We start from the raw sequence: 26,254 nt of genomic DNA on the forward strand, positions 1-26,254 counted from the left end.
CAGAATTTAGAATTACACAATCTTACAGCACAGCAGGGGATTCAGCCCATTATACCAGTTTAGACACAAACCTCAGCTGTTTCCCCATAACCCTGCAAATTAATCTTCTTCAAGTATGTGTCATTTTCAAAGTTCCTGTGGAATCTGATGCTACCACCCTTTTAGGTAATACATTCCAGGTATTAACAATCTTCTGTGTGAAGAAATTTTTCATTTCCCTCTAAAGCGATACAAAATGTTTTCAGTGAAGAACAATGCCATTTGGCCCATCATGTCTCTGCTAGCTACACAGGTGTTTGTAGGCTGAGAGCTGATTAAGCAATCAGTACTGAATACACAGCAACACAGCATCATCCCATTTTACAGGTCATGATGGAGCCCTGAAAGTCATTGATCTCTCTGCTACAGGAAATAGGTCCTTTCTATCCTCTCTAGGCCCCTCATAATTTTGTACACATAAATCTCCTCCCAGCCTCCTCTATTCCAAAGAAATCCCACTATATCCGATCTTTCCTTATAGTTATCCTTACAAATCTCCTCTGTACCCTCTCCAACATAATCGCAACCTTTCTGCAACATGATGGCCAGACTGTACATAGTACTCTAGATCTGGCCTAATGCACAATTTATACAGTACTAGCATTACCTTCCTGTTTTTTATTCTGCACATCAGGTAATATTTTTAACTATCTTATCCACCACTACTGCTACCATCAAGGATTTGTGGGCATGCACTCCAAAGTCCCTCTGTCGACTCCATGCCTCAGTATCCTACCTAATACGTTTGCTAATTAATTTCAAATCTATGCCCTCTGATTACAGACCTACAATTTCTCCATACTGTTGTCTCAAAATGCTTCATAATTTTGAAGACCTCTATTAGGTCTCCTCTTAATATTCCCTGCTACAAGGAGAGCAATCCTAGCTTCTTGAAATTTTCCTAAATAACTGAACTGCTAAATTTCCTCTATTCTCTCTTGGGTCTTGCCATTTCTCCCAAAGTGTGGTGTCCAGAATGGTACAAAATACACAAACTGAGGCCTTACCAGAATATTTGTCAAGGTTTAACATCACTTCACTGTTTATGTATCTAATACTCCTGATTGCTTAATCAGCTCTCAGCCTATATATCCAGTCATTCCACCTCCAGTATATTTTGGCTATTGTATCTACTGGATACACTGCAGCAAGTTGCCAAGTCTTTTTTGGCAGAGCCTCCCAAATCCAAAATCTTTAGGGGGAGACAGTGGTGCAGTTGCAATGTCACTGGGCTAATAATCCAGAGGCCCAGGCTAATGCCTGAAATTGAATTTGAATTCAATTAATAAATCTGGAATTTAAATCTCATCTCATTAATGAGTACCATGAAGTTATCATTAGTTTTTCTCAAAATCCATCTGCTTCACTAATTTCCTTTTGGAAGGAAATCCGCCACCCTTATTTGGTCTGGTTTACATGTGACTCCAGACTTACAAAAATGCGGTTGAGTATTAACTTGCTTCCGAAATGGCTTAAAAAGTTCAAACATAATAATAATAATCACTTATTGTCACAAGTAGGCTTCAATGAAGTTACTGTGAAAATTAGGGATGGGCAATAAATGCTTGCCTTGCCAGCAATGGCCACATCATCCCATGAACAAATGTTTTCACAGTGGAAAGACAAGGGCAATGGGTGCATAGGAATATTATCAATCCAAGTTTCTCTCCAAGTTACATATCACCCTGACTTGGACATATATTTCTGTAACTTCCTACCCAATAGCACTATGGGAGTACCTTCATCACATGGGCTGCAGCAGTTAAAGAATAAGGTATCCATCACTTTTACGAGCACAACCAAGATGGCCTACAACTGGAAGCCTTGCCAGCAATGCCCATATTCTGAGAATGAATGACCATCCAATTCATTTAGACCAGGCACTTACATTTAATTTAATTTGCAGCAATGCCAATTGATGCTTTTGTCAAAAAGCAGTTCTTACCCTCCCTCAATCCAAACCTAGTCAGTTCCTTTCTAAAATTGGTGCCATAAAGGTATAAACAACACAAAGGCAAATGTCTATAAATGAGAAAAACAGCAAAAGGAAGCTTGTATTGAGTAAATATTTTACAGCAGTTATGTAGAATTAAAATAATGGTTTAGAGCAGTGCTTAAACAAGTTCAGTTTATATTATTTTTTATCTCTCTTGTTAACACAATATAAATTGTTAAAGGCTGAAGTTTCCCTTTTACATAGAATTTATTTGTTCACTATTCAAGTTTCTATTTTTAAAAAATGATTCTCGTACATCTGAGGTATTCTCTGAAGTCCATGCCCCTTCTCTCTAGAGGTTTGCAGGTTTTTGTTTTGATGCAGTTTTCCAATATTTTCCTTTTGGCTTATTTTTTAAAGATGGCCTATTCAAGACTGTACCTCACCATCTCCCAAGGTTGCTCTCCACAACTTCCATTGGCTTTGACTTGCTTTCTGTTAGTGAGTTTGCAGTGTCCCTGTATATCAAACCATAAGACAGATTTACAGCACAGAAGCCATTCAGCAGTGGTTCGTCAAGTTTATCTAAAGTTTTGCACCTTATTTTCTCAGTTCTGAAATGTGTCAAGTTTAAATACAATTTACACTCTGTGATTAACATAACCATCATTCATATTTGACCTATGTCAAATTGCTGTGACATGTTGCTGTACATGTGCTGAGGATCTGACTTCTTCAGGTTCCCATGACTTACTTATTTGACTGTCAACTCATGGAGGTTCTTGTAGTACATTGACACAAGCTCAGTTGGCTAGATGGCGAGCGTATTTTTCAGATTAATATCAACTGTGCGGTTTTGATTCCCTTTCTGGCAGAGATAGATATGGGACCTGCCTCCTTGTCCTGTCCCTGAAAGTGGAAGGCAATGACAAACCACAACTGACAAAAACTACCAAGAAAATGGCTCAAGGTAAAGTTTCAGCAGATAAAATGCCAAAGACTTACCTTTGGACAGAGCACACATGAAGTATAAAGTGAGTGCATTATGGTATGAAGTACTGAAACATATAAGCCAGGGAATTCCAGACTTTTACTACTCAGCAGTACTGCTCTGCGCTCAGCAAAGGACTCCATTTTTATTCACTTACGCTTGCACCTCAGTGAATTTTGAGCTTGGAAAGACATCGAACTCTTCTTCCATCGCCTTCATCTCTGTACTCACATCTTTGGGCAAGAGTCCTCCTCATGCTCAATGGACTCTTTCACCCACCTCAAGTATTCTTCTTCTGCCTGCATCCCTTACTCTGGCCTCTCACCCGCTCTTGATCTTTGCATTGAGAACTATCGGCATGACATTGACTGGCTTAATTGCTCTGCTCCTCCCACCCACTCTAATCAGTCTCCCTCTGAACTTGCAGACTCTATTCTCTCAGGTCCAACCCTGATTTGTTATCAAACCTGTTAGCTGTTGTTGTCTGGCATACCAGCCTTTACCTTGCAGAGGCCGAGCACCTCAGACACTTCTTCCTACATCCTTCTGGACCATAATCCCACCACTGAACATCAAGCCATTGTTTCCAGGGCTGTCACTGGCCTCATCTCCTCTAGAGTTCTTCCCGCCACAGGCTCCACCCTCTTTGTCTTTACTTTCCATCCCACCAGCTTCCGTATTCAAAGGACCATCGTCTGCCATTTCCACAAACTTCAGCATGATGTCAACAGCAAACATGTCTTCCCACACCTGCCCTGTCGGTATTCCAAAGGGACCGTTCCCTCTGTGACACCCTGGTCCACGACTCTATCATCCCCAAAACACCTCACCTCCTTCCCACAGCAACATCCCATGCAATCGCATGAGGTGTAATATCTACCCCTTTACCTCCTCCCTCCTCACCGTCCAAGGCCCAAACACTCCTCGCAGGTGAAACAGCGCCTTCCTTGCCGGTCTTTCAATTTAGTCTGCTGTATTCGCTGTTCACAATGTGGTCTCCTCTTGCATTAGAGGCTAAATGCAGATTTGGTGACAGCTTTGCAGAACACTGCTCAGTTCGAAAGCACGACCCCAACCATTTCAATTGACCATCTTGCTCATATTTTTGTCCCTGGATTGCTACAATGTTCCAATGAAGCCCAATGCAAACTGGAGGAACAGCACCTCATTTACCGATTAGGCACTTTGAAGTCTTCTGGTCTCAACATTGAGTACAGTAAATCCAGACCATGAACTCTGTCCCCCATTTCAAATTTTTTCCTCATAGTGGCAGTCTGTATCTTGGTCTCATGTTTTTGCTTTCACATAGCGCTAACCCCTTTTACTGCTATTAACCCCTATTCTGGACCAAAGCTTTTGTCTTTACTATCATTCCCACTTGCTTTGTCTTGTGTTCCATGACATCTTTGTTATTTACTATCTCCTGCCATCAAACCTATCCCTGAGCTTCTATTTTGCTCTCCCCTTTTTCAACAGCAAAACAACCATCACATTTCTATCTCACTCCAGTTCCAAGAAGTCATATTGGACTTGAAATGGTAACTGTTTCTCTTTCCACAGCTTCTGCCAGACCTGCTGAGTTTTTCCAGTGCCATCTGTTTTTATAGAAGGTTTTATTACTTGGTCTTTCCTGACCTCAGGAAGATAGTAGTGTGGTGCAACAACTGACTTCAGTTTTGCATAACAACTAAGGTCAACTGGTACACTTGTACATAAACAGTGCTGTGATTCAAATTGTTCGAAATTCTGAAGATTAGGATCAGTAGGACAATAGCTTTATAAAAAGTACCCAATTTTTTTTCCAAATAAGTGTCAATTTAGCATGGCCAATCCACCTTTTGTTTCCTTTCTTCTATTTTGTTGGTGGACCTCAAAAGAGTGGCTAATCCACTGACTGACCCTGCACATTTTTGGGTTGTGGGGGGCTGAGACCTACACAAACACGGGGAGAGCATGACAATTACTTATACCAAATAGCCCACTGTCTTTGCAGTCTCACATTGGCCTGCTGTATTTTGTAGTGTTGTGTCAGTTTCTCGTTGCATACACGAGTGCAGCATTAGCACCTACTGACTACAACGCCTATTTATTACACTCGCTCACTGTAATTAATAAATCACGTAAGCTACAGTGGTAATATCCCAAAAAAGCGTTAATTCGTGATATGCTAAATTGAATTTTGCAACTCTCCCAATAAAATTGAATATGTAACCAATTTTATGTATGATTATTTCTTGGAAGATGTTTTTCCTCCTGCATCCTGACCCCCGGAACGCTTCGACTTGCTGCCACTCCCATCCCGGGCTCCATGGCAACGCCCTGCCTAACAGCAGCTGCTTGCTTCTCAATGACGTAACCGTACAGCCCGCCAACCAATGGGCGGTTTGCTCAACCCGATGACGCGACTTCCGGCAGCAGAATCGGTTGGTGACGCAGATGCTCTGATCATTAGCGAAGAAAATATATCGGGGGAGGGGGGGCGGACAGAGAGAAAAAAAAAGTCCAAAGAAGAGGAGAAAAAGAGAGCCAGCGATTTCAGGAGATTGCGGCCGGCGTTTTGAAGCGAGTCACGGCGATATTTTCAGACGCTACGGCTGGAAGTAATCGAGGCCGGAGTGGTCTGCGCCGAGCTCGATTGGTTGGGCCCGGACAGGTAAATGCGGGATCGGCCTGAGTCCCGGGCACTTGTTCGAGCAGCCGGCCAATTCAGTCCCAGCCGCTGGGCTGCACTGCGCATGTGCCTGGTGGTTGCAGGGCTAGCATTCCACTGCGCACGCGCCACTTGCAGCTGCGGGCGATGGCCGCTGATTCGGCCCACTGGGTGGGCGGGGAGCTGTGGCTGCAAAGCTTCACCGTCACTTTATCACTTATTTTTTAATTGAACTTTTTCTTTTTTAGCTGCACCCGTTTATATTCACTTCTATACAAGCAGATCCGCGAAGGGGGTGGATTTAACCAGTTTCGATATTTTTTTCCGACAGACAATAATCGTCCCTTGTTTACCAGTGGCTAAACCGTCCTTTTGCTGATTTGATGGGAATCGATTTACGAGTACTTTGTACTTGTGGGTGGGTGGGGGACTGATGTTGTCGACTGACAAGCTGACATTTTTGCAAAATAAAAGCGTGACTGCGTTGTTGTCGACTGACGAGCTGACTTTTTTTTTGCAAAATAAAAGCGTAACTGCGTTTTGGTGTAGGTGTGTTTGTTTTCGTGTCTACCTGGTGTGATCGTTTCCAAGCTCTGCAGTTTTCTTGGTTGCAGCGACTGCTTTTTGTTTTATCAACAACGCCTTTACGCACGCTTGTTTTTATGGGGGATGGGGGGGGGGGGGGGGGGGGGTACCAGATGGAGGTTTGGTCGATCATTCTAGAAGGCCGTTAAGATGTTTTCAGTGCGCCTCCTTGTACACTTTCTCGCCTTGCATGAACGTTGAAATTGGTTGTGTGCGTTGCCGCCTTTCAGGAAGTTTGGAACAACCTGGTGTTGTAAGACTTCGTACTGTGCCTTTCAGGAAGTTTATATTTAATTTGCTGCTGCGTTTTGGTATCTTGTAGTTTCAGTAGTTGGGAAAGGGACACGTAATGTTTCACTAAATGCGTGTACGCTGCCTATCGGCTAAAAATCTTTAGAGGAAGGTTTACTACTTTTGTACATGTTAATTAATTCGACACCGCGCTGCTTCCTGAATAGAAATTCCGTTCAACTAATGATCCGGATCCGCTTTGGAAATGTTTAGTTCTTGTCCTATTGTGTAGTAAAGATTCGTATTCCTTTTCCCACTACGCCCTTTCGATGTGTGGTTAGTTTTGAATGGATTTATATTACCATTGTAGTCCAAAAGATTGCCTAGAATATACGGCACAGAAAGGGGCCATTCGGCCCAAGTCGTCCATGCCGATGTTTATGCTCCAATGGAGCCCTCCCATCTTAAATGTTTTAATCTAAATCAATCATTTAGTGTTTGTTTTTCCTCGAATGTCTCCTCTTAAGTCGAATACTTTATATAACAGTATATGCTGTGGTAAATTATCTTGTCCAGAAACTTACAATAGGTTGCTGTGACAACATAACATTACTATGAGCTAACAGTGGAAGTTAAATATTTGAGTCCGATTGTAGATTACTCGTTTTCCCACCTCTGCTGAAAGTATTAACACCATTCTGACACTGGGCTCTTTTGGAGCTGGTGATCGTTACAGCACCGAACCCAAGTAGCCATTTCACATTAAAATACTTGACTATGCTCAAAGGCCAGCCATGGATAGGAGATTGTTTAACAAGAAACTGATTAAGGTTAAACTTGCAAGTAACATAACAGCAAACTAAAAGCTTCTGTAAGTATATTTTAAAAAAAATAGTGACGACAAATAGGATCCTTACAGTCCGAAACAGGAAAATTTATAATAGAGAACAAGGAAATGGCACCGCAATTAAACAAGTACTTCAGTTCTGACTTCACATTCCCAGAGATGCTAAGGAATCAAGGGCATTCAGCGGGTGGAATTGAAGAAGAGGTTAGTATTACTAGAAAAGTAGTGCTGGTGAAATTAATGGGACTGAAAGCTGATCCACCCCAAGGTACTAAAGGCCAGGGAAGTGGTGAATGTGTTGGTTATCATCTTCAAAAATTCTGGAACAGTCCTGGATGATTGGAGGGTGGCAGACGCCGCCCCTCTGCTTAAAAGAAGGGAGGGAATTATAGACCAGCTAGCCTAGCAACAGTCCAAAGATGTGCAGGTTAGGTGGATTGGCCATGATAAATTGCCCTTCGTGTCCAAAATTCCCCTCTGTGTTGAGTGGGGTTATGGGGATAGGGTGGAGCTGTTGACCTTGGGTCGGGTGCTCTTTCCAAGAGCCGGTGCAGACTCGATGGGCCGAATGGCCTCCTGCACTAAATTCTGTGAAACAGTAGTCGGAAAATGCTAGAATATTATAAAGAATGTGCTAACAGGACACTTAGAAAATATCAATGGGATTAGATAAATATAACATTGTCATGTTTGACAAACTTGCTGGATTTTTTTTGAGGACGTGACTAGTGCAAAGACAATTACAGCACAGGAACAGTCCCTTCGGCCCTCCCAGCCTGCGCTGATCCAGATCCTTTATCTAAACTTGTCTTCTATTTTCCAAGGATCTACTTCCCTCTGTTCCCCGTCCATTCATATATCTGTCTAGATGCACCTTAAATGATGCTATTGTGCCCGCCTCTACCACCTCCATTGGCAAAGCGTTCCAGGCACCCACCACCCTCTGCGTAAAAAAACTTTCCACGCACATCTCCCTTAAATCTCCCCCCTTTCACCTTGAAATCGTGACCCCTTGTAATTGACACCCCCACACTTGGAAAAAGCTTGTTGCTATCCACCCTGTCCATACCTCTCAGAATTTTATAGACTTCAATCAGGTCCCCCCTCAACCTCCATCTTTCCAACAAAAACAAATTTAGTAGTAGAATAGATGAGCGTGAACCAATGGATGTGGAGTATTTTGATTTTCAACGCTTTTGATAAAGTCCCACATGAGGTTAGTGTACAAAATGCAAGCACATGCAAATCCCAACAGCCAGCGGGAGATAGAGGAGCAGATAGGTAGACAGATTTTGGAAAAGAGTAAAAACAACAGGGTTGTGGTGATGGGAGACTTCAACTTCCCCAATATTGACTGGGACTCACTTAGTGCCAGGGGCTTAGACGGGGCAGAGTTTGTAAGGAGCATCCAGGAGGGCTTCTTAAAACAATATGTAAACAGTCCAACTAGGGAAGAGGCGGTACTGGACCTGGTATTGGGGAATGAGCCCGGCCAGGTAGTAGATGTTTCAGTAGGGGAGCATTTCGGTAACAGTGACCACAATTCAGTAAGTTTTAAAGTACTGGTGGACAAGGATAAGAGTGGTCCGAGGATGAATGTGCTAAATTGGGGGAAGGCTAATTATAACAATATTAGGCGGGAACTGAAGAGCATAGATTGGGGGCGGATGTTTGAGGGCAAATCAACATCTGACATGTGGGAGGCTTTCAAGTGTCAGTTGATAGGAATACAGGACAGGCATGTTCCTGTGAGGAAGAAAGACAAATACGGCAATTTTCGGGAACCTTGGATGACGAATGATATTGTAGGCCTCGTCAAAAAGAAAAAGGAGGCATTTGTCAGGGCTAAAAGGCTGGGAACAGACGAAGCCTGTGTGGCATATAAGGAAAGTAGGAAGGAACTTAAGCAGGGAGTCAGGAGGGCTAGAAGGGGTCATGAAAAGTCATTGGCAAATAGGGTTAAGGAAAATCCCAAGGCTTTTTACACTTACATAAAAAGCAAGAGGGTAGCCAGGGAAAGGGTTGGCCCACTGAAGGATAGGCAAGGGAATCTGTGTGGAGCCAGAGGAAATGGGCGAGGTACTAAATGAATACTTTGCATCAGTATTCACCAAAGAGAAGGAATTGGTAGATGTTGAGTCTGGAGAAGGGGGTGTAGATAGCCTGGGTCACATTGTGATCCAAAAAGACGAGGTGTTGGGTGTCTTAAAAAATATTAAGGTAGATAAGTCCCCAGGGCCGGATGGGATCTACCCCAGAATACTGAAGGAGGCTGGAGAGGAAATTGCTGAGGCCTTGACAGAAATCTTTGGATCCTCGCTGTCTTCAGGGGATGTCCCGGAGGACTGGAGAATAGCCAATGTTGTTCCTCTGTTTAAGAAGGGTGGCAGGGATAATCCCGGGAACTACAGGCCGGTGAGCCTTACTTCAGTGGTAGGGAAATTACTGGAGAGAATTCTTCGAGACAGGATCTACTCCCATTTGGAAGCAAATGGACGTATTAGTGAGAGGCAGCACGGTTTTGTGAAGGGGAGGTCGTGTCTCACTAACTTGATAGAGTTTTTCGAGGAGGTCACTAAGATGATTGATGCAGGTAGGGCAGTAGATGTTGTCTATATGGACTTCAGTAAGGCCTTTGACAAGGTCCCTCATGGTAGACTAGTACAAAAGGTGAAGTCACACGGGATCAGGGGTGAACTGGCAAGGTGGATACAGAACTGGCTAGGCCATAGAAGGCAGAGGGTAGCAATGGAGGGATGCTTTTCTAATTGGAGGGCTGTGACCAGTGGTGTTCCACAGGGATCAGTGCTGGGACCTTTGCTCTTTGTAGTATATATAAATGATTTGGAGGAAAATGTAACTGGTCTGATTAGTAAGTTTGCAGACGACACAAAGGTTGGTGGAATTGCGGATAGCGATGAGGACTGTCTGAGGATACAGCAGGATTTAGATTGTCTGGAGACTTGGGCGGAGAGATGGCAGATGGAGTTTAACCTGGACAAATGTGAGGTAATGCATTTTGGAAGGGCTAATGCAGGTAGGGAATATACAGTGAATGGTAGAACCCTCAAGAGTATTGAAAGTCAAAGAGATCTAGGAGTACAGGTCCACAGATCACTGAAAGGGGCTACACAGGTGGAGAAGGTAGTCAAGAAGGCATACGGCATGCTTGCCTTCATTGGCCGGGGCATTGAGTATAAGAATTGGCAAGTCATGTTGCAGCTGTATAGAACCTTAGTTAGGCCACACTTGGAGTATAGTGTTCAATTCTGGTCGCCACACTACCAGAAGGATGTGGAGGCTTTAGAGAGGGTGCAGAAGAGATTTACCAGAATGTTGCCTGGTATGGAGGGCATAAGCTATGAGGAGCGATTGAATAAACTCGGTTTGTTCTCACTGGAACGAAGGAGGTTGAGGGGCGACCTGATAGAGGTATACAAAATTATGAGGGGCATAGACAGAGTGGATAGTCAGAGGCTTTTCCCCAGGGTAGAGGGGTCAATTACTAGGGGGCATAGGTTTAAGGTGAGAGGGGCAAAGTTTAGAGTAGATGTACGAGGCAAGTTTTTTACGCAGAGGGTAGTGGGTGCCTGGAACTCACTACCGGAGGAGGTAGTGGAGGCAGGGACGATAGGGACATTTAAGGGGCATCTTGACAAATATATGAATAGGATGGGAATAGAAGGATACGGACCCAGGAAGTGTAGAAGATTGTAGTTTAGTCGGGCAGTATGGTCGGCACGAGCTTGGAGGGCCGAAGGGCCTGTTCCTGTGCTGTACATTTCTTTGTTCTTTGTTCTTTGTTCACATGGGATTGGGGGTAATATATTGGCAACTGGAGAATTAGCAGACCGGAAACAGTAGGAATAAATGGATCTTTACTGAAATGGCAAGTGGTAATTGTTGACTTCTGTAGGGATCAGAGCTTGGGGCCCCAGCTATCCATAACACATGGGGTGAGGGAACCAAAAATAATATTTCCAAGTTTGCCGATGACACAACTTGGTGGGAATGTGAGAAGTGAGGAGGGCGTCACAGTGATTTAAACAGGTTGTGTGTTGGCAGATGCAGTACAATGTGGCTGTATGAAGTTATCCACTTTGGATCAGGAATCAGAATGGCAGAGTATTTAAATGGTGATAGATTGGGGAATGTTGATGTGCGTAGGGACCTGGGTGTCTTAGTACACCAGTCACTGAAAGCAAGCATGCAGGTACAACAAGCAGTTAGCAAGACAAATGATATGTTGGCCTTCATTGCAAAAGGACATAAATATAGCAGCAAGGCTGTCTTTTTTACTGTAGCTGTACACTGCCTTGGTGAGACCACACCTGGAGTATTGAGTGCAGTTTTGGTCATCTTGCCTCAGAAAGGGATATACTTACCATGGAGGGAGTGCAGTGAAGCTCACCAGACTGATTCCTGGGAATACAGGATTGTCGTATGAGGAAAGGTTGAGTTGACTGGACATGTATCCACTGGAATTTAGAAGAATGCGGTGATCTAATTGAAACATAAACATTCTGACAGGACTGGCTACAGGGATGGTATTTTCCTCAGGCTGGGGGGGGGGGGGGGGGGGAGGTCTAGAGTAAGGGGTCTCAGGATATGGGGTAGGCTATTTAGGACTGGAATGAAGAGAAGTCTCTTTATTTAGAGGATGGGGAACTCGATTTCTCTACCACAGAAGGACGTGGACACCAAGTCAGTGAATTTAAGAAGGAAATAGATTTCTAAACTCCTAAGGCATCAAGAGGTCTAGGGAGAGTGGGGTCGTACATAGTGTTGAGATAGAGGATCAACCATGATCACATTTAATGGTGGAGCAGGCTTGAAGGGCCTATTATTTTCCTATGTTTCTGTAAGTTGGGATGTAAGCTGAGGACGGTGCAAAGTTTCGAAATGGATATAAATAGATTAAATTGAAAGTGTATACAGTGTATAATGTATAGTGTATTTGCTATATAGTGTATCATGTGGTGAAGTTGTGACCTTGTCCTCATTGGCAGGGGAAAAGCAGAATATTATTTAAATTGAGTTCATCAGCAGAATGTTGTGGTAGAGGGATCTGGGTGTCCTTGTTAATAAGTTAGTGTAGAGGTACAGCAAGTAATTATGAAGGGAAATGAAATGTTAGCCTTTATTGCAATGGGGATGGAGGTAAATGCAAGGAAGTCTTGCTACAACTGTACAGGTTAATTGGTGAGACCAAGCACTTTGACAAGCAATGAAGGTTGATGTTGGGAAGTCTACCAAAATCGATTTTGAGAAGGAGCTGGGCCCTGTCCAGGTGAACTTGATAAGACTGCCAAGGCAGTAAAGAAACATGGCAAGAGGGTATGGAGAAGGTGTTGATGAGGAAAGGTGAGCAGCTTGGTCATTGGAAGCTGAGATGGTGATGGTGGCTGATGAGAATAAGAGATTGAAGGCTACGGTCGGTGATCTTGAAAATTGGTCAAGGAACCTCAGAGTCGTGAGGTTGCTGGACGGGGTGGAGAGTCCGGAACCCATGGAATATCTTGCGCAGAAATTTAGGATGATGATGGGCGAGGGTGGTGCCTCATCCACTCTGGAGCTGGACAAGGCTCATTAGACACTTCGGCAGAAGCCTCAGCCAAATGAGCCACTTCGAGCGATCGTTATTCGATTGCCCAGCTTTAGGGAGGAGAGGTGCCTGAAGTGGGCCAAAGAACACCAGTGATTCCAAGTGGGAAGGAAATCCCATGAGGATTTACCAGGGCATGGAGGCTGAGCTGCCGAGGAAGCAGGTGGCCTTTAATAAGGTTAAGGCTGTTTTGTATGACAAAGGAATTCTGTTTGGGGCGGTGTACCTGGCAAGGTTGCGGGTCACATAGGAGGCTGAGGACCACTACTGAGGCATGGAGGAAGCGGACACTTTCATTAAAAAGCATGTAGTTGGGTCTAGTTGAATGTTATGCATGAGATCTTTAATGTATGTGCATTGGAAGGGTGTTTGCATATCTTGCATATAGTTAGTGTTTGTGGCTAAAATTTGTTTTTGGGGTTGAGGGGGGATTTTCTATAATGGGTACTGTACTATGTGGAGTGTTTTATCTCCGAGGTGGGCAGATTTGTCTTTTCTTTGTCCTGGGGTGGGTCTGTCCCACTAGCAATAAGAGGCTAGCAAATGGGGGGATGGGGGGGGGGGAGGTGCAGGAGCTGCAGCTGTTGAACCGGTTTGATCAGGTTTGGCTGGCTTAGCGTCTGCGTTGGGGGAGATGGTTTGGATCTTGGGTTTGGTTTCAGTTTGGTGGGGAGAGGGGTTAGTTTGCTAATTGTGACAGCCCCAACTGGGACCACTTGATATTTATTAAGAATCTGTTGACTTCCAATCTTGATCCAAATATGCATCAGCTGGTTCTGGGAGGGAACTTTGTGTACTGGATCATAAAGTGGACTAGTCCAGACCCAAAACGTTGGCTCTTATCAGGACAGGCGAAGGCGCTTCTGGCTTTTCTAGAACAAGTCGATATAGGGAGGGGAGGAGGGGGGGGGGGTGCACCCAGTGATGAGTTTTCGTTCTTCTCCCATGTGCATAAGCTTTGTTCCTACTGGATAGGTCCCTGCTTGTGTGGGTTAAAAAAGTGGAATATTTTCGCCCGACCTGCAATGGAAATCTGGGCTGAAATTTGTTGAGATCGATGGATTGAGTGTCCCACAGTCAGGGGATGTGTAATAGGTACAGATCTAGGCAACAGCAGAGGAAAGAAGCAGCTTCAAAAGTGAAAGCTTTGAATGTCTTGGTGTGGAAGAAAATGGTGCAGGTGTCGGGTCACCACACTAACCATTGAAATCTTAGCTGTGGAACTGCAGAAACTGCCTTGAGATCTCTGGAGACCATGCGATGCTGATTTCCTCCATTCGAGGGGCCCTGGCAAAGGTGGAAGATCACTTTACCGGGCCACTCAACCCCCTTATGGTCTTATGGCTCACATTCCACGTGACCAGACAGATTGGGTTAATTCTCTCTCCCCTCCCTCACCTTATCCTGGTAGCTGTGAAATTGCACGAAGTGGCTCACCAGCATGGAGCCTCTCCCTCAACGACCAAAAAGCTACAGCTGGAGGTTTGGGCTGCTGTCACTGGGCGGTGTGCCTGCTATGACGTTGGCGGGGGGGCTTTTTATGAGCATGGACATAAGGCTGGACACTTGCTGATGCGCCAGTTGAGGTGACAGGTGGCCTCTTGTACAGGTTAGTCGGAGTACCCAGAGGATGGGTTGGCAATGTTAGTTTTTGGCCTGTTTGGCTTGTCCTGTGCTGGAATTGGAGGCTCCTCTGACTTTGGAGATGGTTATGGAGGTATGGGTCTGATGCAGTAGAGGAAGGCGCCGGGCGGGTTCACGATTAATATATATTCGACGTTTGCTGGATCGCTAGCCCCAGTGCTGCTCAAGATGTTTGAGAATACTATCATTTGGGGAATGTTGCGGGCCACATTGGCACAGTTCTGGATCTTAAAGAAGGATAATGATTCGGACTGAGTGTGGGTCGTATTGTCCCTTTTCACTATTGATTGCGGATGCAGTTGGTGACGGTCTTGGCTCGGCGCATGGAACCCTGCCTCTCGGGGGGTCATATCAGAGGAGCGGATCGGGTTTCTGCCAATGTTCGAAGGCTACTTAATGTCCAACTGAGGGGAGGGGAAGCACAAGTCTGGGTGTACACTGTCTCCGCTATTGTTTGCCTCGGCAATTGAACCTCTGGCCGTAGCATTAAGGTCATCCAAAGTGGAGGAGGATAGAGGGAGGGAACATAGGGTATCATTGTATGCGGATGATATGTTGCTGTATGTGACGGACCCTCTCTCCATTGCAGAGTAGTTAATGAAGCTGCTTGAGAGTTTTTGCTCCTTCTTGGGGTATAAATTGAACTTGGGTAAAAGCGAATGCTTTCCGGTTGATCTCCCAGGGAGATTTGGAATCTTCAGACTTGGGGATGTTGCCTTTTTGGTTGGCCAGGTCCAGTTTTCGTTATCTGCGAGTCCTGGTGACCCATGATTATGCCTTGCTACAGAAATTAAATTTCGGGACCTGGTTAAAGCGATGAAGGCTGACCTAAAGAAGTGACCATCGCTGACTTTAGTGGGGAGCGTCAAATCCTTCCAAGATTTCTATTATTTGTTTCAGTGCCTTCCAGTTTTTCCTTCTTCACGAGAGTCAGTACATTACTTTTTTAGCATCCCTTTGTTTATGTTTGAAAGTTTCCCAATCTTCCAGCCTGCCACTGACCTTTGCAATATGATATAACTTAGTTTTTGTCTTTATAATGTCCTTGACCTCCTCGTTTAGCCATGGATGTTTTTTTTGCCCCTCTTATCATCTTTCTTCTTCACTGGGATATATTTTACTTGTGAGGAATTGAGTATCACCGTAAACAACTCTCATTGCTCATCAGCTGTCCTACCTTTTAGCCTTCTTGCCCAGTCTATATGGGCCAAATCAGTCCTGAAGCCTATGCAATTTCCTTTGTTGAATTCCAGAACACTAGTGTGGGACTCCACCTTCTTGCCCCCAAACTGAATCTTGACTATCATGCTCCCTAGTGGTGAGCCACGCAAGTTCCGAATTAAACCTGGGTCCCTGGAGCTGTGAGGCAGCAGTGCTGTGCCACCAAGCTGCCCGATGGCTGGCTTTCTCCCCACACTCGTACACCACCCCTTTCAAATGCCTCAGCTGGCGCACCTTCCTGTCTGTAGATAGCAGGTCAAACTGCATTTGCAGCTTTTTCCTGTGTGCCAATAGTTCCAGAGTTGGGTTGCTTCCAGGACCTCATCCACTAACTTCCTTCGCTCCTTCTTGACCTCCCCATCCATGTAAGCCTTATACGATATGATCTCCCCACTAAACATCGCCCTCAAAGCCTCTCGCAGAGTGTAGCGCGAGATCATCCCATTCTCATTGAAATCCACGTATTCTCTTATGGCTCGAGACCTTCCCATAGAACCCAACGTCTGATAAAAGGCCGATGTCCAACCTCCATCCCGTGTGCTGTGTGCGCTCTGCCTCCAACATCACATCTCCCAAATGTGGAACATGGCCAGAAATAACCACCGCCGAACATTCATCTTCACCCTGGGGCGAAGAGTCCTACCCATGACAAAGCTGAAATCTTTCTCTCTCTCTGCTGTCAAAGCCTGAATGAAAAACCTGGCTCACGCAGGCTGGTCTGGTCCCACAGCCACAAGTGAGTCTCCTGTAAGAACACCACATCGGCCCCCTAATCCTTTAAATGGAGAAAACTCTTTCCCTTTTCACCGGCTCCCCTAGGCCCTGCATGTTGCAGGTGCCGAACCTTGTTTCCCCACCCCCACCCCGCGCTGCCTCTGCCTCACCCTTTCTTCCCACCAAACAAACAACTAGACCCATTATGTGTCATCAAAATTGGCCCAATGAGCCACAGTCTCTCTCCTTTTTCCCCCACTCCACTCTCGTTCACTCGCTACTCCTGCTTGCGAGTGAGGTAGCCCCCACCCAGGGTCCCTATCCAAAAAGACAACAAAAACAACAGCCTAATCCCTCCGAGCCCACCCTCCCCACTCAAGTGCTCAAACCTTGGTGTCCTTACTATACTTCTCTTCCCCTACAGGCACCATATTAAATATCCCTTTTATAACCCTGGCATCAAAGAAAAAAACGAGAAGAAACATTTTGTAATAAAACATCATCAACAGCCCATCCTGTGTCTCATATACAAAGTCCCAATCAGACCGATCGGTCCCAGTCCCTTCTCTCTAATGAAGGCCTCTGTCTGTTCAGAAGTCTGATCTTTTGAGTCCATTGTGACTCTCAGTCATGCCGGGTACACCACTCCAAATTGCACTCCTTTGCTGTAGAACACTGCCTTCACCTTGTTGAAGGCCGCACTCCTCTTTGCCAGCTCAGTCCCAATGTTCTGATAGAGACGCACTGCATGGCCATCCCAGTCAATGTTGCGGTTCCTCTTTGCCCACTCCAGGACCCGCTCCTTCCTCTGGAAACTATGAAAGTGGATAATCACCGGCTGTGGTGGCTCATTTGGCTGTGGCATCTGCCGGAGTGCCCGATTGAACTCTATCCAACTCCGCGGAGTGGGGGGCGCAAACACCCCCACGTGCATATACACCAGCCGAGAGAACACCTCTTGAAGTACTCAGTTGGCCTCGAGCCCTCTACTCCCTCCAGCAGCCCCACCATCCTGAGGTTCAACCGCTTCGACCTGTTCTCCAGATCTTCCCACTTTTGCCTTCAGGCCCTTGCTTCTCACTGCCACGAGCAGTAACTCCATTTCCAGTGAGACAAACCGCCACATATGCTGTGACAAGGCCTCCTCCCATGTGCCCTTCAGCGTCTCGCCATACTCTTTCACAGCCTTCGAGGCCCAATGCCTCCTCGATAGTGGCTTTAAAGGAATCCTTCATCTCCTAACCTTCTCAAACTGCCTGTTCATCTGCTTCCCACGTTTTTCCAGTTCCTGCGCCATCACCGCAGCTAGGGTGTCTAATGTAATGTGTGTGGCTGCTTTCACCATCTTTGCTCCTTCAGATTCTTCTCTTGCTGGGCTATCAGCCTGAGTTTTCTTCCCAGTGGGCTTTTTTGTTGAAACTTTCAACATAACTGTCGATAACTGCTCCTTGGATCAGCCATCTGGGTTTGTATGCACACATCATCCAAAAATGGGCAAAAGGGATCAAAAAATAAAAGACCTTGGCGGGGGCCACCCTTCGTGCAACTTGCTCTCGCATGACGTCATTGGAAGTGTGTTGAGGAGACTCTTGACTGCTCTCCCTCTTCTCTCTCTCTCTCCCCTCCTACTGTGGCGTCCACCCTACTAACCCCCACCCTGCCATTTCCGCTTGGATGCCTCCACTATTTACATCTCTTTCAGCATTCTTTTAGGACTGTTCCATTTGCAACATCCCGATCCATTCTTTAATTACCCACTCCACTCCAGTTTGCCCATGCGATTGCTGGAGGTACAGCATCCACCCTTTTAGACTCCTGCTTTCCAACTCCATCCTGGGCCCAAACACTGGGTGAAATAGCGATTTACTTGACCTCCTTGCGCTTTCAGTGAAGCTCAGCTGAAATTCTAGGAAGCAGAAGCTCTTCTTTCAATTGGGTACTTTTATAGCCTTCTAGACTCCACATTTAAGTTCAACAATTGCAGGTTATATCTTCTGTCATCATTTGTTGGACAGAGGTATTGATTTCTGCTATTCCCATTTATACCACGTGTAGACCTATCTGTTTTAAAATTTGTTTTATTATCATCTCTTGCTTTTCACCATCATCCCTTTTGTCATTTAATCTCTCCTGCTTTACACCCTATCTAAACTTTTCCATTTTGTCTTTCCTCAATTCCACTTGTTTCCCTTCCTTGAAACCTGTTATACATTTAACTTTTCCAGTTCTGACAAAAGGTCATCCACCTGAAGTGTTAACTCAGTTTCTCTCTCCAAAAATGCTGCCTGACCTGCTGAGTATTTCCAGCCTTTTAAAAGTTTAGTGAAGTTTAAAATTCACTAAAATATATTGACATATTAAAATTCACTATCACTTATTTGTAAGGAGAGACTAGGTAAACTGATTCATTTCGCACTAGCTATGCTTTGAGCGAAGCACAAAAGAAACCAAGCACACTTTGGCAGTAAGAAGGAAGGTTAAATGAGTCATTGCCTGAAATGAATTTTCTCACTTGATGGCTAGCTTGATTGTCATTTGTAAAGACCTTGATACTTTGACAGAAAAGGGAAGAAGTGCCTTAAAATAGTTCACATTTGGACATTTTTTTATTGTACATCCAGTATCTTTTAATATTATTTTGGATCATATATTAAAAATATTATTTTCCTCCCTAGGTTAATTGCCGAGAAAGATTGGACGAATTCTGTGTTTCTTCAATGAGGAACTACAGGTTGATCTTCTGCCACAATCTCAAGCAACCATAGCTGGCTAAAAAATGCTTATTCACTAAGGGTGATTGGTGTCTAAGTTATTTTTTAAGTGGGTGTCTGTGCTCCGAGGTAGGTTTCTCGAGTTCGGGCAATGTCATCATACACTCTTTGATAAGTAGTCACTGCTAGCTTAAGAATCTATATAGACACGAGCTGTAGCAATTTTCTAATTGTTACCAATTAATTTACATCATTATGCTTTTACATTCCATTTTGTAAAATATTAATATTTTAAATTAAAATATCTATTCCATCTAAACTATTGCAAAATTGCACAAGTGTCAATGGGGAGCATTTTGGTGATAGTGACCATAGCTCGGTAAGATTTAAAGTAGTTATGGAAAAGGACAAAGATAGACTGGAAATGAAAAGTTCTGAATTGGGGAAAAACAGGATCTGGCCAAAGCAGATGGGAGGAGCTAATTGTAGGAAAATCCACACCTGAACAGTCATTCAAAAAGGAAAAGAGAGGGTACAGGGACAGCATGTTCCTGTAAAGGGTGGGACCAACAAGTTCAGAGAACCCTAGATATCAAGGCATGTATAGGATTGGATAATGGAAAAAAAAGGGCTGATATACAGGTGCTCAAAACAGTGCAAGTCTCGTAGAACTGCAGGGAGGTACTTTAAAAAAATAAAAAATTAGGAGAGCAGAGAGTGGGTTTGAAAAACACTGGAGGGCAAAGCAAATTAAAATCCCAAGGTGTTTTATAAGTATCTTGAGGGAAAGAGTGTAACCAAAGAAAGAGTAGAGCCCATTAGGAGCCTAAGTGGTAATCTGTGGAGCTGAAAGATGTAGGTGAGGAAATGAGTTTTGTTTTGCATCTTGTGTTCACTGGAGAAGGACGATGTAGGAATAGAAATCGGGGAGGGAGTGGGCGGTGCAGTGATTAGAACGGCGCTGAGGACCTGGGTTTGTTCCCGGCCGAAGGTCACTGTCGGTGTGGAGTTTGCACATTCTCCCTGTGTCTACGTGGGTTTCATCCCCACAACCCAAAGATGTGCAGGGTAGGTGGATTGGCCACGCTAAATTGCCCCTTAATTGGAGAAAAAAAAGAGTTGGGCACTTTAAATTAGATAAAAAATAAAACAAATTATGGAAGAAGAAAAAACAAATCGGGGAGGGGCACCATGATGTAGAAGGAGGCTTTAGCGGGCTTAAAAGTGAATAAATCTTCAGGCCTAGATGAAATGTATCCCAGGCCACTAAGGGAGGCAAGGGCGGAGACTGCAGAGACTCTGATGCTAATTTTCAAATCCTCTCCGGCCATAGGACAGCTACCTGATGTGGTACCAATATTCAAGAAGGGAAGTAAGGGTAAACCAGGTAATTGCAGGCCAGTGAGCATAACCATCAGTGGTAGGGAAATTATTGGAAAAAGAATTCGGAGGAACAGAATTAATCTCCACTTGGAGAGGCAGAGATTAATCAAGGATAGTCAGCATGGTTTTGACAGGCAGAGATCATGTCTAAATTTCTTCTCCCCCCCCCCCCCCCCCAAATTAAGGGGCACTGGCCCATCTACCTACCCTGTACATCTTTGGGTTGTGGGGGTGAGACCCATGCAGACATGTGAATATGCAAACTCCACAAGGACAGTGTCCCAGGGCCGGGATCGAACCCTGGTCCTTGGCACCGTGAGACAGCAGTGCTAACCACTACACTACCGTGCCGCCCTATGTCTAAAAATCTGATGGAGCTTTTTGATGTGGTGACAAGGTCTGCAGATGACGACAGTGCAGTTGATGTAGTCTAGGACTTTAGACAAGGTCCCACAATGGAGACTGGTCCATGGGAATAGGGCAATTTGACAATTTGGATCCCAATGGCAGGAGGCGGAGGATGATTGTCGAAGGATGTTTTGTGACTAGAAACCTGTGTCCTGTGGTGTACTGCAGGGATGTGCTGAATCCCTTGCTGTTTGTAAAGTACATTATTGATCTAGATGCAAAAGGAGAAGGTATGGGATGCTTGTCTTTATTAGTTGAGGCGTAGAATATAAGAGCAGGGAGGTCATGATGGTGTGGTATAAAATGTTTGTTCAGCCACAGCTGGATACTGTGCAGTTCTGGTCGCTACACCATAGGAAGAAGGTGATTGCACTAGAAAGGGTGCACAGGCGATTCACCAGGATGTTGCCTGGGCTAGAGTATTTCAGCAGTTGGGAAGCTGGCTAGGCTGGAGTTGTTTTCCTTGGAGCAGAGAAAGCTGAGGGGGGCTTGATTGAGGGATATGGGTAGATGGAAGAAACTTTTCCCTTTTTAGTGGCTAGCTCAATAGCCAGGGGGCATAGATTTAAGGTAAGAGGCAGAAGATTTTAGGAGAACATTTTTCTCGCAGAACTCTCTGCCTGAATTGGTAGAAAAGTGGGAACCCTCACAACCCTCAGAAGCATGTAGACGAACACTTGAAATGGCCTAGCATACAAGGCTATGGGCCAAGTGCTGGAAAATTAGATTGAATAGATCAGTGCTTGATGGCCAGTAACAACATGATGAGCCAAAGGGCCTCTTTTTGGGCTGTCAAACTCCATGACTGTGATATATTGGACTTTGTATTGAATCCAATAGTAAATAAAGTGTTGCAGATATAATAATCTAAGTACCTGTAATCCTATGACATTTCAATAAGACATTTTTTATCAATAATTGTAGTGTGACATAGAGTAGGCTGTTAGTGAGATTATAATATTATCATCTTTATTGTTGCAAGTAGGCTTACGTTAACACTGCAATGAAGTTACTGTGAAAAGCTCCAGTCGCCACATTCTGGCGCCTGTTCGGGTATACAGAGGGAGAATTCAGAATGTCCCAATTCACCTAACAGCACGTCTTTCGGGACTTGTGGGAGGAAACCGGAGGAAACCCACGCAGACACCGGGAGAACGTGCAGACTCCGCACAGTGACCCAAACCGGGAATCGAACCTGGGACCCTGGTGCTGTGAAGCAACAGTGCTAACCACTGTTACCATGCCGTCCACTAATATTGTTCCAATTGTGTAACCTTGCCACTTGGTTTTCATAAGTCTTATTAGGGGATGAGAGGGGCAAAGTTGACTAGTTGTTCAGAGGTTGCTGAGATACACCCTGAAGGAGCTTCCAAAAAGATGTGGAAGGGGAGTGTAGAATTAGAGAAACATACAGGTGGCTGGGAGAGCAGGAAGGTGAATATGTGAAGAGCAAGAAAAAATGGGAGGGGAGATCAATTGGGGAATATGGAGTGAGGCACTGCGCAGGGTGCACGAGACCCTAGGTTTTGCCCTTGCTTCCACTCAAGTTGTACTGTGAGGCCAGTGATGGCTTCTTTCCCTAGCATAACATTCCTCCACCACCTTTAATTCAAAAAGAAAAAATTAAAAGAGAGAAACAGCTAAGTGCCAGCAGAGAAGATAAATCGACAAAAGTAGAAAAGAGGAGATGGGAACAGCAACACTTGAGACATTGGAGACAGTAAAAGAGAACATTGATTTACCATGTGTAAAATCACAGGAAATTGACTGATTAAAACTTGACAGAATATCTGCCAACTTTATTTGTGCATTTAAAATGACAACTGCCTGTGCAAACAGGGCCACTTGGCTCCTGACAATTCTCTTAACAATGACAAATGTCACTGCTCGCTGACATTTAACTTCTGCAAGAGCCACTCCGTTCATGACCTCATTTTAGTCTTGGCTCAAACATGGACAGAAGAGCTGAACACCAGAGGTGAGATGAGAATGACTGCCCATGACATCAAGGCAGCATTTGACTGAGTAGAATCAAGGAGCCCTAGCAAATCTGCAGTCAATGGGGAGTCAGAGTAGCGTCCTTGGTCCAACCATCTCCAGCTGCTTCATCAATGACCTTTCCATCCAGTGGGGATGTTTGCTGATTCTTGCACAATATTCAGCATCATTCATGACTCTTCAGATACTGAAGCAGTTTGTGTGCATATTCAGCAATATCTGGATAGCATTTGGACTTGGGCTGATAAAAGGCAAGTCATATTCATGCCAAACAAATGTCAGGCAATGACTATCTCCAACAAGAGAATCCAAGCATCTTACCACGACATTCAGTAATGAACAACCATTGCTTGCATCCCTTGTTACTAATATCCTGGAGTTGCCATTGATCAGAAACTGGACTGGTATAAATACTGTGGTTACAAAAGCAGATTAGAAGCTGGGAATTCTGCGGAGAGTACCTGCTGACCACTCAAAGCTGTCTATCATCTACAAGGCACAAGTCAGGAGTGTGACAGAATACTTTCAACTTGCCTGGATGAGTGCAACTCCAACAAAACTCAACACCATCCAGGACAGAGTAGCCTGCTTGAGGAGCACTCCATCCACCATCTTAAACATTCACTTCTCCACTGCCGATGCACAGCAGCAGCAGTGTGTGCTGTCGTAACTCACCAGGACTCTTTCAACACCATTTTCCAAATCTGTGACACCTACCACCTAGAAGAACAAGGGCAATAGATGCGTTGAAGCCCCACCACTTGAAACCTCCTGGCCAAGCCACACATCCTATTGACTTGAAAGTATATGTATTTTTAAAAAAAAAATTATTTTATTACACACTTGTATCAAAAATGTTACAACACTTAAACATCCCGGGAAACATGCTTCCAAACATTCAACTATGCAGTTGGTACAACTTTCCTCCCACTTTTTACCCCCCCCCCCCCCCCCCCCCCAAACGCGGCGACCAACTCCTCAAACACAGTCACGAACATCCCCCACGTTGCCTCAAGGCCGTCTGCTGAGCCCCTGAGCTCATATTCCAGCCGCAAGAAGTCATACAAGTCACCCAACCAGGCCGTTACCGCCGGTGGCGATACCGACCGCCACTCCAGTAAGATTCGTTGCCGGACAATCCGAGGCGAAGGCCATGGCATCGGCCTTCCTCCTCTCCATGAGCTCCAACTTCTCCAAAACAAATATCGCCACCAAAGGATCTGGCTCCACCTCTTTCCCCCACTATGCTTGCTCCGGCCGCGAACATTCCTGCCAGAATCTCTCCCAACCTTTCACAGCCCCAGAACATATGCGTGTGATTCGCTGGTCCCCGCCCGCACCTCTCGCACTCATCTGCCACCCCCTGGAAGAACCCACTCATTCTTGCCCAAGTCATATGTACCCTGTGTACGATCTTGAACTGTACCAGGCTCATCGCATACGAGGAGGTCCCCTTCCACATCTTCTTGGAAGCTCCTTCAGGGTGTATCTCAGCAACCTCGGGAATTCCTTCCAACCCTTCCGGGCAAGGTCCCCCACCTGCAGGCACCTGAACTCACTCCATCTCAGGAGCTCTACCCTCAGCTCTTCCAGACTGGCAAACCCTTCCTCCAGGTACAAATCCCTCACCTTGACCAGCCCCACTTCCCTCCACCTCCTATGCATGCTATCCACCCCCCCCCCCACCCCCGTTCAAACCCGTAATTCTCATACAACGCGTTGACACTGATATCCCCTCCATCCTAAAATGCTGCCTCCAACTGGTTCCAAATCTTCACCATTGACTGCACCGGGCTCCCTGAATACCTACTCTGTGCCATTGGCAAAGCTGCCGTCACCATAGCCCTCCTCTACAAGATTCCTCTGCCATTCTACCCTCCCTCCTTCCCACCATTTCCACATTTGCCGCCCAATAATAATGAAGCAGATTCGGCAACGCCAAACCCCCCCCCCCCCCAACACTGCCTCTGTAGCAGGGCACCCCTGGCACCTTCCCCGCCCATACAAACACAACATCATGGGCTGTAGGGCCTGTACTGTGCTGCACTGTTCTATGTTCTGTCACTTTTTCTGAGTGAAAATCTTGAAACCTTGCTAATAGCATGTGGGGGTACCTGCGCCTAATGAACTGCAGAGGCTCAAGAAGGTGGCTCACCACTCAAGGGCATTTAGGGGTGAGCAATAAATGCTGGTCTAGCTAGCAATGCCTGGATTCCATGAAAGAATAAAAATACATGCTCATTTATGTGCACTGCAGAATTAGCAATTGATTTACTTTTAAAATGTCAAACTCTGGATGCCAGGCACAAGTTACAAGTAGATGATATCGTAGTTAGATTTTTATAAATCCCAATGTTGTGTTTTGCTTGCAAAATAATATTAGACCACCTCTGTGTGTGTGTGTGTGTGTGTGTGTGTATATAGAGATTGTTATTGGGAAAAATTATCCAACTGTTTGGAAAAAATCAGAAAAGGAATGAAAATGTGAATCAGAAAAATGCTTCAAAAATCAAGGTCCCTTCAAATAGACAAACTCATGGTGTCTCAAAAAATGCTCAAGTGTGAAATTTTCCTCTCTCGGGCACCTCGGTGGTGATGTAAAATCCTGAGACCCATCCCTTTGGTGCAAAACGACGACTTGTATTTATATGTCAGCTTTAACATGAAACATTCCAAAATGTTTCACTGGGGCATGACAACACTGAGCCTCATAATATATTAGGGCAGGGACTTGTTGCTCTTATTAGCCTTAGTTTTATTAGCTCTAATTCTGTCACCTTTGCTCACGAGTCGCCAGGTATCTTTCTGATACCGCCACGTGGTTCAAGCTCTAGTTACGATTAATAAGACAGCACACCGCTTAGTAAGATTAAAATCAACGGTCATTTATTATGAACAGCAATAAATACTTACACAATAATCCTACTTTCTAGACTACTACCTACCACTACTGGCCAATACTTAACTTTTGGGAATGGCCCACCAGGTCAGGGAAACGAATGGCTTATCGAATTGGGTCTGGCCTGCGGGTTTCAAAGGCTGATACAGGTCGATGGCTAGGAGTCTCTATCGGGTAGCGATCGCTGGAGTCAAACTTACGGTTTCTGGTCGGTGGTTCTTGCGAAGGTTGCGAGCAGGAGAAGAAGGGAGAGAAGGGTCGATCTGAACTTGGCCCCTATCTTTATAGTTCCCGGGGCTTCCCACCTCTCGGGGCGGACCTTGACCCTGTTGCTCTTTTTAACCTTAGTCTATTTGCTCTGTTTACGTCACCTTTGCTCATGAGTCGCCAGG

General features: G+C 45.1%; 1 protein-coding gene across 7 annotated transcripts in view; it reads left to right on the forward strand.

Moving 5' to 3' along the window:
- Positions 1–5,378: 5,378 nt before the first annotated feature.
- fam13b (family with sequence similarity 13 member B) overlaps positions 5,379–26,254 on the forward strand; it is a 190,423-nt gene continuing 169,547 nt past the window's right edge. For 3 of the 7 annotated variants that reach the window (XM_072512300.1, XM_072512303.1, XM_072512307.1), the window contains exons 1-2: positions 5,379–5,619; positions 19,139–19,303. The gene's annotated coding sequence lies outside the window, so the exon portion shown is untranslated. Of the gene's footprint in view, positions 5,620–5,913; positions 6,166–6,337; positions 6,455–19,138; positions 19,304–26,254 lie in introns of those variants that run through there. The other 4 variants (XM_072512305.1, XM_072512306.1, XM_072512302.1 and 1 more) reach the window with 3 other exon arrangements.

This window comes from Scyliorhinus torazame, chromosome 7 (assembly GCF_047496885.1).
Source record: "Scyliorhinus torazame isolate Kashiwa2021f chromosome 7, sScyTor2.1, whole genome shotgun sequence".
Lineage (NCBI taxonomy): Eukaryota > Metazoa > Chordata > Chondrichthyes > Carcharhiniformes > Scyliorhinidae > Scyliorhinus > Scyliorhinus torazame.